Source organism: Rhamphochromis sp. 'chilingali' (genome assembly GCF_963969265.1).
Source record: "Rhamphochromis sp. 'chilingali' genome assembly, chromosome: 12".
NCBI lineage: Eukaryota > Metazoa > Chordata > Actinopteri > Cichliformes > Cichlidae > Rhamphochromis > Rhamphochromis sp. 'chilingali'.
The window spans coordinates 17,374,089-17,389,106 of record NC_137939.1 but is presented as its reverse complement, the minus strand read 5'-3'; positions in this window follow the sequence as shown (position 1 = coordinate 17,389,106).

Sequence of the window (15,018 nt, the reverse complement as noted above, 5' to 3'; positions counted from 1 at the left end):
GACAACAGGGACTTACTTAGTCCAAAATGTGCAGTGAGGAATTGGGGAAAATGAAGATTAAAACAAAAGGAAATCAACAAACACTGGAACAAGACAGATGTGAATTGAATGAGATGCACAGCAAGCAAATCGGAAGATGAAAACATCAACATGAGTGATCTACAAGGAGTCTCATACTCTGAGGTGAACAGAATTTGATTCTGGCAGCTGGCAGAACACAGAGCTGAGGGGAAGGGAGAGATAATAGAGAAGGATGAGCGAGAACCCGACATGCAGCAGTTTACGACAGTCATAATGATCATTATTTAGTGCAGCGCTTAGGTGCAGCGCAGTGGCAGAGGGGATGACTTCACCAAGTGGAGCTTTGTCAGAAGATCAAACACAGTGCATGTCGAAGCTGCTGGCAGCACACAGTGCTCAGCTTAACTCCACTGATGTATCTTCAAAGCACGAGAGGAGCAGAGAATACACATAAGGTAATACCTCAACCTTGTGTAGCCTGGAGCAGACAAAGGAAAGAGAAAAAAGTGATGAAGCAAGACAAGAGTTTGCAGCCATGTTTGCAACTCTGACAATGTGTCTGACTTCCACTTCTTCTGTTTGCACACGTTCATGTAGATTTACACAGTGTTCTTACTGGTGTACTAGGACACGTTCCCTTAAAGGTGCCTTTTTCCAAACAATAAATAGATGTTAACTATGTAGTGCACAACAGAAAACACGAGTGTGTAGGACACAGCAGGTTGAGATGAATGCTATCTGATGGTCACTGCTTGAAAATTCTCTATTGCTGCATGTTTGAAATAGAAATGCCGGCATCATAAAGTGGCTTTTGGTGCTGTGATCACCTTGATACTTATAAAAGGTATTTTACTCCAATTGAAACCTATAAAAATGCCAATTTTTTCAGTTGTTTTAAAACCATCTATCAAAAACACAATGAAAATTTCATTCTGGACGGACTTGGTAGCCCCTCTTATAAAACAAGGTCCAATATACATTTCATTCTGCAATGCTCCTATCAGTTTCCATCCCAGGCTTAAATTAAGTCCGAACCTCTTTTCTTGTTACCAACCTAGCTCTACTCAGTTTGTTGTATGTTAACCATGGATATGATGCTCTGTGTCTGTTACAAATACTTGGGACATAGTGAGACACTTCTTAGAGAGGCTGTGCTAGCTTGTTATTTGTCAAATAGCTCAACTGAAAACACTCCACAAAGGACCAACAACACATGAAACATTAGAGAGGTCCAGTGTGGTGATTCAAATTTGCTACAGTTTCCTGTGTGGTGTTTTTTAAAATCATAACATCAGCTGCCTCAACGTGCTTTATATTGTAAGGTAAAGACCCTACAATAATACAGAGAAAACAGAGAAAACCCCATACGACATATGACACCTATGAGCAAGTGCTTTGTCGCCAGTGGGAAGGAAAAACTCCCTTTTAAACAGGAAGAAACTTTCAGCAGAACCAGGCTCAGGGAGCAGCAGATGGTCAGGGAGTGACCATCTGCTGCGACCAATTGGGGGTGAGGGGAGGAAGACAGGACAAAGACACGCTTACAGAAATTACATTACAGAAATTATATTACAGACAGAAACAACTGCAGTAATAATAATACTGCCAACAACCAGTGTTGGGCAAGTTACTTTGAAAAAGTAATTAATTATAGTTACTAGTTACTTCTTCAAAAAAAGTAACTGTGTAAGTAACTAAGTTAAAAGATTCTAAAAGTAATTAATTACTTGAAAAGTAACTATTGCGTTACTTTGAAAAAGATGTTTAACCCTCTGTGGTCCAGGGTATAATTGGCAATTTTTAACTACGTTTGATATTTCCTCTACATTTCACTTTTAAAAACTATTTACTTTGCCTTGTTTGGTGTAATCCTTTTCAGCACAACCTCACGTGTCTGAATTTCCAGTTATGTTTCCATTTTAGCATACTGTATTAACATAATTGCTCTAAAATCAGACAAACAATATCAATAGAAAAACAACCACAAACATGTTTAATGAATTATATATTTCATAACTTTAAATGCAAATATAAATTGTCAATTTTAAAAGCATATGCATAAGTTTTGCAAACAACAAAGTTATTTGGAGCCATTTACCTTTTACCCTTTTTTGTAACCATTTCAAACTATTTGCATAACAATCAGGTTTTCTGCATTCAGTAAGATGTCACACAAATTATTTGTGCCACTTCAAAAATTTCTGTCCTCTATAAAGGAGAATATCACAAGCCTGATACCTGCAGGTCTGACAGCAGGTGCATGATTCCTGTTTTCTACCTGGAGACAACAGTCACCTCATTGTTCTGACACACAACACAAAACTATCCACAACACTGAATTAGTGAATTAGAATTCAACTTTATTGTCATTGCACATGCACAGGTACAGGGCAACGAAATGCAGTTTGCATCCATCCAGAAGTGCTTTACTGCATGCTAACTACACAAGACAACACATTAACTACACACTCCAAACACGCTAAACATCACAAACCTCTCAAATCTCAAAACTCGCTCTTTCTCTTTTTCTGCTGTCTCTCTCTCTCTCTCTCTCTCTCTCGGTCACTCCTAAAACTTTCACCTCTTCCTAAACAACCAAATGTCATGTTGCCATCTTATTTTTGATTGGTTGACATGGTGTATTTTCCCACCAACACGAAAGGGCTGTTTTTATTTATTTATTTATTTATTTTTTGGTCATATGCAGAGAGTGCTGCTAGCGCTGTCCTTAGATACTAAACGTGGCGAAAGTATTCAGGAAAAAACACGCGTATATACAGTGGGGCAAAAAAGTATTTAGTCAGCCACCGATTGTGCAAGTTCCCCCACCTAAAATGATGACAGAGGTCAGTAATTTGCACCAGAGGTACACTTCAACTGTGAGAGACAGAATGTGAAAAAAAAAATCCATGAATCCACATGGTAGGATTTGTAAAGAATTTATTCGTAAATCAGGGTGGAAAATAAGTATTTGGTCAATAACAAAAATACAACTCAATACTTCGTAACATAACCTTTGTTGGCAATAACAGAGGTCAAACGTTTACACGCATATATACTGTATTGTTTATCATGACTCTGGTTTTACGTGGCCTATCAACACAAATTAAAAACTGGTATATGTCACCTTGTTGCTTTATCACCTTGAAGTGGTCATGTGATTGGCTTACCACGACTACTTTATTCTTCCTCAGTCAAACAGCAGCACTCGTGCGATTGTTTTGCCCCCCTGAGCTCCAGGTGTTGTGCCAGACAGTGATTACTGCCCGCGGGAGTGCGCCGAGCTGCTGAAAGCTGTAACGCCCAGACTACTTACAGCTACTTCCGTGCAACTGATATAAGATGCGATAAGTTGAAGACAGCTTCAACCATCTGCTTGTTGAAAAATAGTAACGCGACTGCACCGCATTTTCTTGTTCGTAATGTTAACGTAATGTTAATGTTTCTTGTGTCATTCTTAAAAAAAACTATTGCACTGTCACATAATTACCATTAACATAAAGTTTTAAGAAAAGGCTTAAAGTAAGTAAGTAATGCAAAAGTATGCAACAAGTAGTGTAAAAATTTTTTCAAGACATAATTAAATAATGTGCTGCATTACTTTCATGAAAATGTGCAATACATTGCTTTTTTTCTCCTCCCCGTCTTTAACTGGGGATCTTTCACATGTATGGTGAACAACTTAACCACTATTCATTTCGTGAATCACTTTTTCTCCTGTAAGTATTATATTTGTATAAGTCTCAAAGCCAGGCCCCTGGCATTCTACATACAGCTTTAGAATAACCTTATCTTTTTTTTTTAAGTTCCATTAGAATCTTTTTGTTTTCAATTTTTTTCCTTTTATAAAGGTGTGGAAAATTAAAGTAGTTATGTTAGCTTCCAAGGCCGAAAACAGCCACAGTGGAGCGTGCTATCAGGAGAAAACCCCCCACAAAACCAGTCCTGGAGATCAGGCAGAACTCCATCTCTGATGAGTCAGTGACCTGCAGGCCAAACAAGAGGTGATAGAATGTGTGTGAGACTGCATCCATGAGTGTCAGCATGTGTGTGTGTGTGTGTGAGAGAGAGTATTTGTTAAAAATTCCAGCAGACCCTTGGAGCCTCTTTGCTGGCCATCTGTGACGCCACCCTGCCATCGACTTCGAGGTGGTGCTCTGAGAACGCTTGTTATGCCCACTCTACAGGTTTGTACCTGGCACCCATCACTCTGCACCTCTCTCTCTGTCTCCCACTCTCTCTCTCTTTACACTTTACCCTTTCTTTTAAGCTCATCATTGTTGTACCCGTATCTATTTTAAATACCCATTTTTCTATCTTTCAATCCTCTGGTTCAACCCCCAGATTTTACTGTCAATATCTAATATTAACAGTATAATTCTATAAATAAATAAATAAATAAATGAAATAAGCTGAGATCAAAGATACATGAAGAAAAGGACATGAAAGAATTGAAGAAAGTCTAAAGTAGGATAGTCATAGCATTTTTTTTAATGTGATAAATAAAATAAAATAAATCTTTAAAGAGACATGACATAAATGTATGGTCTAAATTTTACTTTTTGGCATAGTGGTGGGTGTAATCCCATCATTAAATTGTCATCAATTTAAACTTGAATTGTCTAGATTCTAAAAAAAAATTATTTATCTTTTACAGTAAGTTTTTCACTTAAAAGGCAGTTAGCCACATCATAAACCACTTACCTAATATTATTCATTATTCTTTCATATGACCAAAAGATCTTTGACCTTTTTGCTCATGGACACAGGACCTTTGGGATCATTCTTTGGTATCTAGGGTGGGACGTTTGCAGTGAATACCATGTCCTGTTGCATACAGTAGACAATCAGTATAATTGGGATCTGGGGTGTTTGGAGGTTGGGCCAACACCTTAGGCTGTGTTGTATTCCTTGAGCCATTCCCGTGACTTTGTGAAGACACAGCTGTCATAGACAGCAACTGCCCGAAAAGTGGAATGCTCAGTCTGAAGCAATGTTTAGGTGGGTAATATAAATATAAATGTGTGTGTGTCTACTCAGTGGATAAAATGCGATTTTTATGTTGGCCCTGAGAGCTCAAGACACCGCAACTTACAACAAAGTAAAGCTACATGATAGAAACACACTAAAAACTGATGGTCAGTTGTGAAACTCATCAGTGAACTTCACAGTAACTCTAACCTACATGGATTTTATTATTACATACACAAATGCTATCGTTTATTTTGACTCACTTTTGGAAGCTGACAAATCTTACCTTATCTTTTAGGAATATTTGATTGAAAACAAAAGAAATTGGTTTGTTTTTAGAAATGTAAATCTCCATTACTATGAGCAGTGAAATAACTAGATGAGTTTATCTTTACTATCTCAGATGAATTTGAGGTCAAAAGTAAGAATGGATGATATAGTCTCAAAATTATAAGATGATATTCCAAGAATATTTGTGACAATGTTTTTTTTGACGACATAGAAGAAAAATACTGAGCAGAATTTTATCAATGCTTGCAGCTGGGAGGCAGCAGCATTTGTAAGTATAAGTAAATTCCATCCATCATTGATGACACATTACTTCATTAGAAGTGTGACTGTTATGAAACAAGGTGCCAGCAGAGGCAGCATTATAGAGCAGTAGCAGTGACACAGCATAATGAAGTAGAAGTAGAAAATAGCCTGCACTGTGTTTTCCCTGCCCAAGGCTATTAAAAGTTTAAAACATAACAATTTAGCTTAACAATAAGTAAAGGAGCTGCACAATAGCATCACAAACTAAAACTGAAATATATTTTCTACCTGGGATGTTCTATTTTTGCTCCACCTTATCAGACAGTTGTGTAAAGTGGTTATATGGTTCTTTACCACCAAGTAACCGCATCAGTAACTTCCATCCTTTAGCATCATGTGGAGCACACCTAGCAAGTTCCCCAGTGACACTCAGAATCATTTAACTGCTCCAGCTGCTAGCTTCTCCTCCTTTGTAACCTGTTGCATGGTCTGAATCTGAGCACTTGGTGTATCTATATGATACAGCACCTCCCTTGGTGAAAGCATAGAAATGACCTCAGTATTTTCTCATTTCCTTTCTTCTTTTTCTTCCTTTAATAAATGAAAGACATTTGTGGTCCTTTTTCATATTGCTTTTCCTTTCTGAATTTTCCTCATCAGTTCTCCAGTCTCCACATCTATCTCCCCACTTCTCTGACTTCATACATCTGTTCCTTTCACCAAGAGTAATCTTCAAACCTATTTCTCAAGACTCCCCTCTCCCTCCTTTTTTATTGCTCCCTCTGTTCATAGATCTCCTCCTGCTTTCAGCTCTTCTCTTCCATTCCATCCCACCTCCCTTGACTCCCCTGTTAACTCAGCCCCCCACCCCCACGTGTTTGTCCCTCATCTGAGAGGTGATGGAGAGAGGAGAGAGGAAAGTGGGAGGAGGGCAGCAGGGATTGTGTAAGCCTGGACTTGACCTCTGCTTTCTGGGCTCCAAGTAGTCTCCTCTCCACCATGGGCTTATGACAGATGGAGAGCCAGCTAGGCACACACACACATACACAAACAGGGAAAGTGATTTCTCTTTACCCTACTGCACTCCCAAGGGTAAAATACCGATAGCAACCATCCTCATCAAGTTTTAAAAACATATAACTTCAGTCTTGCAGGGGTAAAAAAAAAAAAAGCATAATCATGCCTGCGCTTACATGTCTGTAAATGCAGACATGTAAGCACATGCATATTTTCTGTACAACTTCTATACAACTATATATCTTGAATTTTGTGTATATGGGATATTTATAAATACAGTTACTTGTATTTATTAGAACTATTTTGTTATATTTTGCAACTTTGTAATATAGTGTATTATTTAGTTTAGTTTAGTTAGTTACTGTTCTTACTGTCTTGGAGCAGCTGTTACTATGTAATTTCCCCTGGGATTAATAAAGTACTCTGATTGTGTATGTATTATTGTAGGGCCTACCTTACAATATAAAGCCCCTTGAGGCGACTGTTGTTGTTATTTGGTGCTGTATAAATAAAATTGAATTGATTCTGATTTATTATTCCTCCTCAGCACATGTCTAAACCATTTCAACCTTGTCTTTCTATCTTTGAAGATCTTAACATCTTCAGCACTTCCATTTCCAATTTGGCCTCCTGCCTTTTTCTTACTGACACCATCTCCAAACAATCATATCAGATCACATGACTTTGTAAATATTCCCTTTCACTATAGCCACAAATTACCCTGGCATTTGGCTCCACCCATTTTACCCTGCCTCCACTCTCTCTCCGCTTTCCAATACCCCCGGGTATTTAAACTCATCTACCCTTACCATCTCATCACTGTTACACCTGTATCCCTCTCATACTCACATATTCTGTATTCCTTTACTGACTCTCTTAGCTTTTTTCTCCAGAACATACTTCCACCTCTCCAGGCTCTCTTTCATCTACCCCTTACTCTCACTAGAGATCACAATGCCATTGGCAAATATCATAATCCATGAAGACTCCTGCCTGACCCCATCTGTCAACACGTCCATTACCATTGCAAATAAGAGGAGGCTCAGAGCTGATCCCTAAAGCATTCACAGTCTCACCTTAAACCCATCTGTACTCCTATCATACACCTAATCACTGTGCTGCTGTCTCCATACATGTCCTGAACTACCCTCAAATAATTCTCTGCCACTCCTGACTTCCTTGTGCAGTACCAAAGTTCCTTTCTTGGCACCCTATTAGATGCTTTCTCTAGATCCACAAAGATATTCCTTTCACCTTCTCAGCAAACTTTTTTCATTCATTTCCATTTCCATACTTACTCTATACACTATACTGTCTGAGGCAGAAAGGCAGATACGTGGAAGTGAACCCAAAAGCAGAGTGGTCCAGAGATCCAGAATGAAGTGGCGGACAGGAGGGCAGGCAGGTGAGTCGGATGGGCCAAAGCATGTAGCCTGAGTGGATAAGTGATGATTATGCAGCCTAAACAGGTGGCATTGTAGCACTCTGTGTGAACATGCATCTGGTGTTCATGTAGGGATTTTTGACACAAAGACAAAAATGTTCAAGAAGTATCTCAACACATTGTTCACAAGTGCTTGGAGGACCTCCCGGGCATTGGTAAGTCCAAAAGGAATCATGGATATTCAAAATGACCCAACGGGATATTAAACACCATCTTCTATTCATCCTCCTCCCTGATGTGTTGCAGAGGTCAAGCTTGGTGAAAATGTTTGCCCTATGGAGAGATTTCAATAGTTGAATTGATGAGAAGTAGGGGGTATTTTAACTGTGATGTCGTTTAATCCTCTGCATGCTTGGTCATCTATGCATGGCCATAGTGTCTTATCTTTCTTTATCACAAAAAAGAAACCTGCACCTACACAGAGGCAAATAATGCCAGCTGCCAGTGGCTCTTGAATGTACATCTTCATTGCCTCCCTCTCAGGCCATGACAAGTTGTAGTGGCGGCCCTAGGGTAGTAGGGCTCCGGGAAGGAGGTCAATGGCACAATGGGCCTGTGGGGAAGAAGTAACATAGCTTAATCTTTTCTGAAAACTTCTATCAGGTTATGGTCCTCTGGAAAGGAGGATAGGTCCGAGGGTTGGTTGACCAGTGGCAATGAGTCAGAGGAGCAGTGATTGTAAGCAATTTGCCAAACAGAAGAGACTCCAACTTGCTTTTTTATTGCAAGTTTATTAATCAATATGTGGATCGTGCTTTTCCAACCATGAATAGCAGAGGATCAGAGGAGTGTCAGGTGAAGCAAATGTGAAAAATGAAATGGATTCCCAGTGAGACTAGTTTGGAGATCACATTCTGCATTGGGTCTGCTGGGTCCCATTCTTTTAGGCCAGTCTGTACTGTTAGAGGCCTAAAGGCCAACACATAGAAGTAGACCCAAAAGCAGAATCAAGGGACAACTGACTAGCAGTTAACAATGCTTTATTGAACACAGGAAAATAAAACTGGAAATGTGGAAAATGTAGTCTCTGATGTGGGAATCACTGAAACAGAGGGAGAGGGAGATTAACTTCTGAATGAAAGGCAGTTTGGCTCAAAATTTGAGCAGTGAGTTAATATAATGGCTTACTTTCCAACCTAAGGGAAATAAGCCCCAGGAAAGGTGACCAAGTCAGTGTCCAGCTGAAAAGCAGGATGAGAGAGATGGTTGATCAAATTCTTCATTTCCAGAGATCCAGAGTGAAGGGGCGGGCAGGCAGGTGAGGCTAATGCGGCCGAAACTTGTAGCCAGAGTGAATGTGTGGTGGCAGATACTGTATGATGCTGCCTGAGTAGATTTTTCCCTGACAGCACCTCGAGGTGTCGTGTTTCTTTCAGACTGCATCTTTTGTACAAGTTATTGATTTTTGTAGAATATAAAATATAGATATAGGTAAATATATAGGTCCCTTGCCTGATAAAGGATTGTGTAAAGGGTTTAGTTCACACCCTTGCAAAACAGCCATGCTCTACTATATTTATTTTTGATTAAATATTGTAATTTTTCTGGGCCTTAATATTGTCACATAGGCACAAACAAATCTTACACCAGCAGACGAAACTTTCAACATCTACCAAGGGAAGAAGCAAAGTTTATGTTCAGAACACCCATTTTATTCATCTGCTTGAACACCTTCGAAAAAGGTGTTGAAAAGCACAATGCTAAAATGTTTGAGACTTTAATGGAGAGCAATATCTTGCAGTTTCTGAGGTTTTATTTTAGCCTTTTCTCTTGTTTTATGTTGCAGTGTATGTATGAAAACAGCCAAGCATTCTTAGCTGTGCAGCTATTTGCTTGAGATCTTTCTAATGCCTGATACATCACAGAGCAGGCAGCTCCAAACCTTTCAACAACCTTAAAGAGACAGCAAGAATGAAAAGGTCAGCACCGAGGCACACTAGTCTTGTCATCTTCATACATAAAATCCCATTCACCTCTGAAATCTACACAAGGAATCAAAGTTTGCAAAATGACTCCAGCTCATAGACAGTTTTACTCAGAGCTGCTGGTGCCAAATAACAATAAATATCACAGCAGTGTATATAGTTTAGACATAGTTTTCAGCTAGGGATAGATGTCTGTGCCAGGTGCTTTAGTTATGGATGTTAGGAGCTGGTTTGTGCAATGAAGTGATATGGAATGATATGGGGTGCTACAGAGCAATGGTGCTAGGTGTCAGGCAGTTGTTTGGGACCAACTTTAGAGTAATTGCATGAGTGGAAAGCATTAATGTATTATATGTAAGTGCACAAATAGAGGAAGTTTTCTCTACAGATTTCCCCTTCAAGGCTAGATTTTTGTGACCCCTCCTCCCCTCTTCCTGTAACCTTTTTTTTTCCTCAAGGAAACAATCAAACCCACAGTCACGGAAGTCATCGTTCTCAGGTGTCTCCGTGTAATCCATCACCCTGTTGTTTTCCTGTCTTATTTTAGGCCCTTCTCGTTCTTGGCTGTTGTCATGTTTTGTGTTTTTCTGCCTAAAAATGGAAGATAATGTCTGTGAATAGGCCCTGTCTGAGTTAAGAGCTAATAATATCAGTAGATTGTGTGATTTATGGTTTTTGCACAGAGAAAATAAATCCATGTGCATGTGTGCCTGCTCAGTAAGGCTTTCTTTCTCACTCAGCTATCCAAGGAACAAGGTCATCAGACACATGATAAAACATTTACCAGTATGTAAGCGCTCTGCTTACAGGTCTGTGCTGTATTCCTGTTGTGCAAGTTGAATGGTGTTGGCTCTAGATAAAAGTGTGAATAAAGCATGTATCACTGAAGTGGGCTCAATTTGACCCTTGAAATAACTGAACAATTTAGTATTGGCTTGTTAGGGTTGGGCTATTGAGTTATACGTAGGTAGGGCTATGTGATTAGTGTTTGCTTTCAGTGCTTTCATCACGTGGGCCTTTTGTAGATGTTAATCCAGTTTAAAAGAGCTCTTTTTAATTCTAGTCAAAGCTCATATTTATTTTTTTCTTTTGAGAAATTTGCTCTTATATAAAGGAAATCCACGACATTGCATCTAGGTTGGTACATATTTCCCAAAATGAGGATTGTTCTAATGTCCACAATGTTATATGAGCAAGGTCCTTCACTTACCATACACTAAATGTTCTTTCTGGGTTATTATTTAAAATGTTATTAATCCCCCGGGATTAATAAAGTATTCTGATTCTGAATCCTATGACCTCATTGTTTTATCTTACCATACCAACCTAACCAACATACAAATGTACAACAATTACACAACAGTGCTGTGCAGCTGGAATTGGAAGGACTCTAACATGCAGCATATGCTTGCCACTGCCATCTCTGCAAATCTGGTGTGCACAACACTTATAATATAATCTTTTGGGGCATGCCACCATTTGCTTTGGCATGTTTGTTGTCATTTTGGCAATTTTTGTAACCTCACACATGCATCCGGTGCAGTTTCTTGCCTTGCTGGTTTGATTTTGGCTGTTCCTATTCCAGTGTCAGTAATGGGTTAAAGCGTGAGTATAAATGGTTATAAATGTGTTGACCATAACTGCGGAATAACAATGCAGAGCTAGAGCTTTGTGATATGGTTTTCAGTATTTCAATAGTAATTCAATAGTATTTGCTCATGGGTTAGTAACTGTTGGTGCAAGTGATTACAGTGTGGAAATTCTGTCATTAGTCTCCATGGTTATGAGTACCTGATTCTGACCTGATTCCTAATGAGGGGGAGGGAGCCACAGAGAGGTGAGGAATGAGGAGCCTTCTGAAAAACAATGCTTCTTTCACCTGCCTCTATAGCAGAGTGGAACAATGGTGACAAATCAGACACATCCATGCTCTCAAAGCACAAGTCACACAGAGCTGAAGTAAATGGTAGTCTCTGCTAAACACCAATTCTTTAAAAGAAGTTGAAATCATAATTTACTAAATTACTTCGCTTTGTCTGCCAGCAAATGAAATATAAATCAAGGAGGTGGGATGATTTATTTTTGCACAAGTACATATTCTTTGAAGTATGAGTAGAGATTACAATGTTACTTTCAATTGTAAGGAGAAAAAAAAACAGTGTGTTTTTCTCCTGTGCACTTCTCCCTAGATAACATGTACTTTGGTTTATGGGGCCCTTGTTGTATTATAACCTTTGCCCTGCTCATTGTGTGACCTTTAACCACTTGAGGACGTGTTCCTCTGTGAACAATAGTAGTCTTTATTCAGCCTTACACATGCACAGTAATTGATATTATGTCAGATAAATACATTTCAATGACTTTGGTTGTAAAAGCGTACCTGTAATTAGTTAATATTCATGAATGCTGATCATTGGTTAGTAGAAACAGATGTGACTCTGCTGGGAGCTCATCAGTGAACAGAACAATAAATCACAAAAGAATGGGGGTTTCTGGGGTGAAACAAATCATGCGATGACATGCAGCTAGCCCCCCTCAAACGTTTTCTACCACACCAGCATGACAGTGTAACCTGCCACTTCAGAGACAGAGCCAGAAAACAGGAGGATTTCTTTCTACAACAGCAATTAACAAATCAGCCGTAGAACCTACCAAAATACTGTATTCTTACTATAGTCATCGTTTTGTCGTACAGATACACTATCATTTTATCTATATTTTATCTGGTTTCCTCTGGCTTCTGACTATACAATTATGTTTGTCTATTTAAATGCTCCCTGGGTCAAATGAACTCACAGATTCTCTGCAGAACTTGGCCAAGACACAAACAATACCTATAGCTGGCTTTCCTTCAGGGAGAAAGTACTATTAAGTACAAAAAGGATCTCCACTCCATGTGTTGATCCTTGAACTTGATCAGAGCAGTTTTGATTTGCACATGTTTCAGTAATCTTTATTTACACTATGGACAAAAGTACAGGGCCACCGATACATTTGCTGAGAATAACCTTAACCGTATATTAAATGTCATGTGGCAAGTTTCAAAATTACCACAAAATATCACCCTATTTATCTTTGCTTTTAATGTAAGCTAAATATAAATGATTTAATATGAACTATACCATGTTGTGTTAAAATTTTCATCAGATGTAAATAATTTAAGTTTGAATTAGCAACTATCAGTCGACCAACATTTAAAAAAAAAAGAAAAAGAGAAAGAAGAGGTCCACCAAAACATTATCTATAGCCAGTGTTTCCAAAAAGTATTTGTGGCAAGTATTAAGCTACACTGTATTAAAACTTTGTGAAACTGAGTTTGTGGTTTGCTTGTTGTAGATCTGAGACCATTGTGTTTGAGTGACAGGCCTCTTGGCATTACGCTGTCTCACTTTTGTACTGAGGAAACAGTGGAAAGGGCTCCACAGCCAGTAATTACAGTTATGTGAAAAAACACATCCCACAAGGAGAACGTCAGGCTTTGGCAAGGGAAAAGTTGTAGATTACATGAGATATTCAAGTGAAACACAAATACACATACACGTACAGCTTTTTGGTCCTGTCACAGTGAAGAAAAAATAGGACCTCTGGGCAAACCACTGACAAGACAGCTGGCAGAAATTTCGATTTAAAGGCCGGAAATTAGTTCAATAAATGTGTGTGCTATTCTCAGATTCCCTGTCTCGTACACACCCACACACACTCACACACACACAAGTAACACAAATGGACTTTAAAGTAGTGCAGAAGAGAATATCCCGTTAGTTAAAGGCAGCAACTGAACGGTCTGTGGCCATTTCCCCCATGTCTGTCCAGGAACTGAGCTGCAACACACACACACACACACACACACACACACACACACACACACACACACACACACACACACACACACACACACACACACACACACACACACACACACACACTCTTAGCTGTCACAGAGCCGACCAGGAAGACAGAACGGTGCCAAGCTGATGAAGGAAGAGGAAACGTAGAACTCTTAAAAGCATCCAAAGAGTTAAAAAGGAAACCGCTGTTTTGAATAATGAGTCAGGTTACGGGGAGCTCCGACACACGAAACTTAAAAATTGTTACAGAAACTGAGCAGTCATCATTGCCTTGACATCACTATGACCCCAGCCTTGATGCTTGCAGTTTCAAATCAAACCCAAGGTTTCTTTGTCAGCACTGGCTGTCAGGTGAAATGAACACATTAGATTATTTAACCTAAAAGCATTAAATTAGACTACATCTGAGGAAAAAAAAGCAGAAGGAAACACTATATATTTAGAGACTTTACAAAAATGAATAGTGTGTGGAAGATATGAGGAATTAGAAGCAAGCTTCTAGCTTTAGTAGAATTCTCTTGATATCATAAAAGAAGCCTCTCCATTTTTATTCAAGACTAAAAACTGGATTGCAAAAAAATAACACAAAATTCAAAATTTTCTGGATCAAACTTGCCGTTGCATTTTTGGGGAAGATTCATCCATTTAGGCAGCAGCAGGGAGAATTTCATGGTTTGAATGTAATTCTTGTACAATTAGTTTTAGGAGCATTTGTTCAGAAATATAAGATTTCCACATGACCTGATGATTGTGCAAAAAGAAACTTCAGGTAGTACCACCAGATGTACCACAACCACGAAGATTCTTCATGGCAGTCTGAAAAGTATTTGAGAGATGTAAGTATTTTTAGAAGCTTTAAAAAAAAATTTTTTTTAATGTATTCGGATGGAAACACGTGATATTGTTGTTCACTGTGTGAGATATTCTGAAAAACACATTTCCTTCTACAGGCATTTGTAATTTACAACTCCTCCTTACAGGGAATAAAACAAAAACTTACTAAAACCAAGAGGCACTGCAGTGGAAGGTCGATGTCACAGATGAGGGGTTCCTCAAACATCTTTACCCCTCATCCTCCAGTCACACTCCTGTGGTTTTACTCTGATACTGTTGTAATGAAGCCCCTCAATTCACAGACAATTGAGTGTAAACGGGGATTGTTTTTATGTGGTGAAGCTGTCTCTTTAGTACTTAGGTGTCAGTGGAAGAAAGGAGGTGGTGCTGGTAGCACTGTGTGTGTGTTTGTTTTGGGATTATG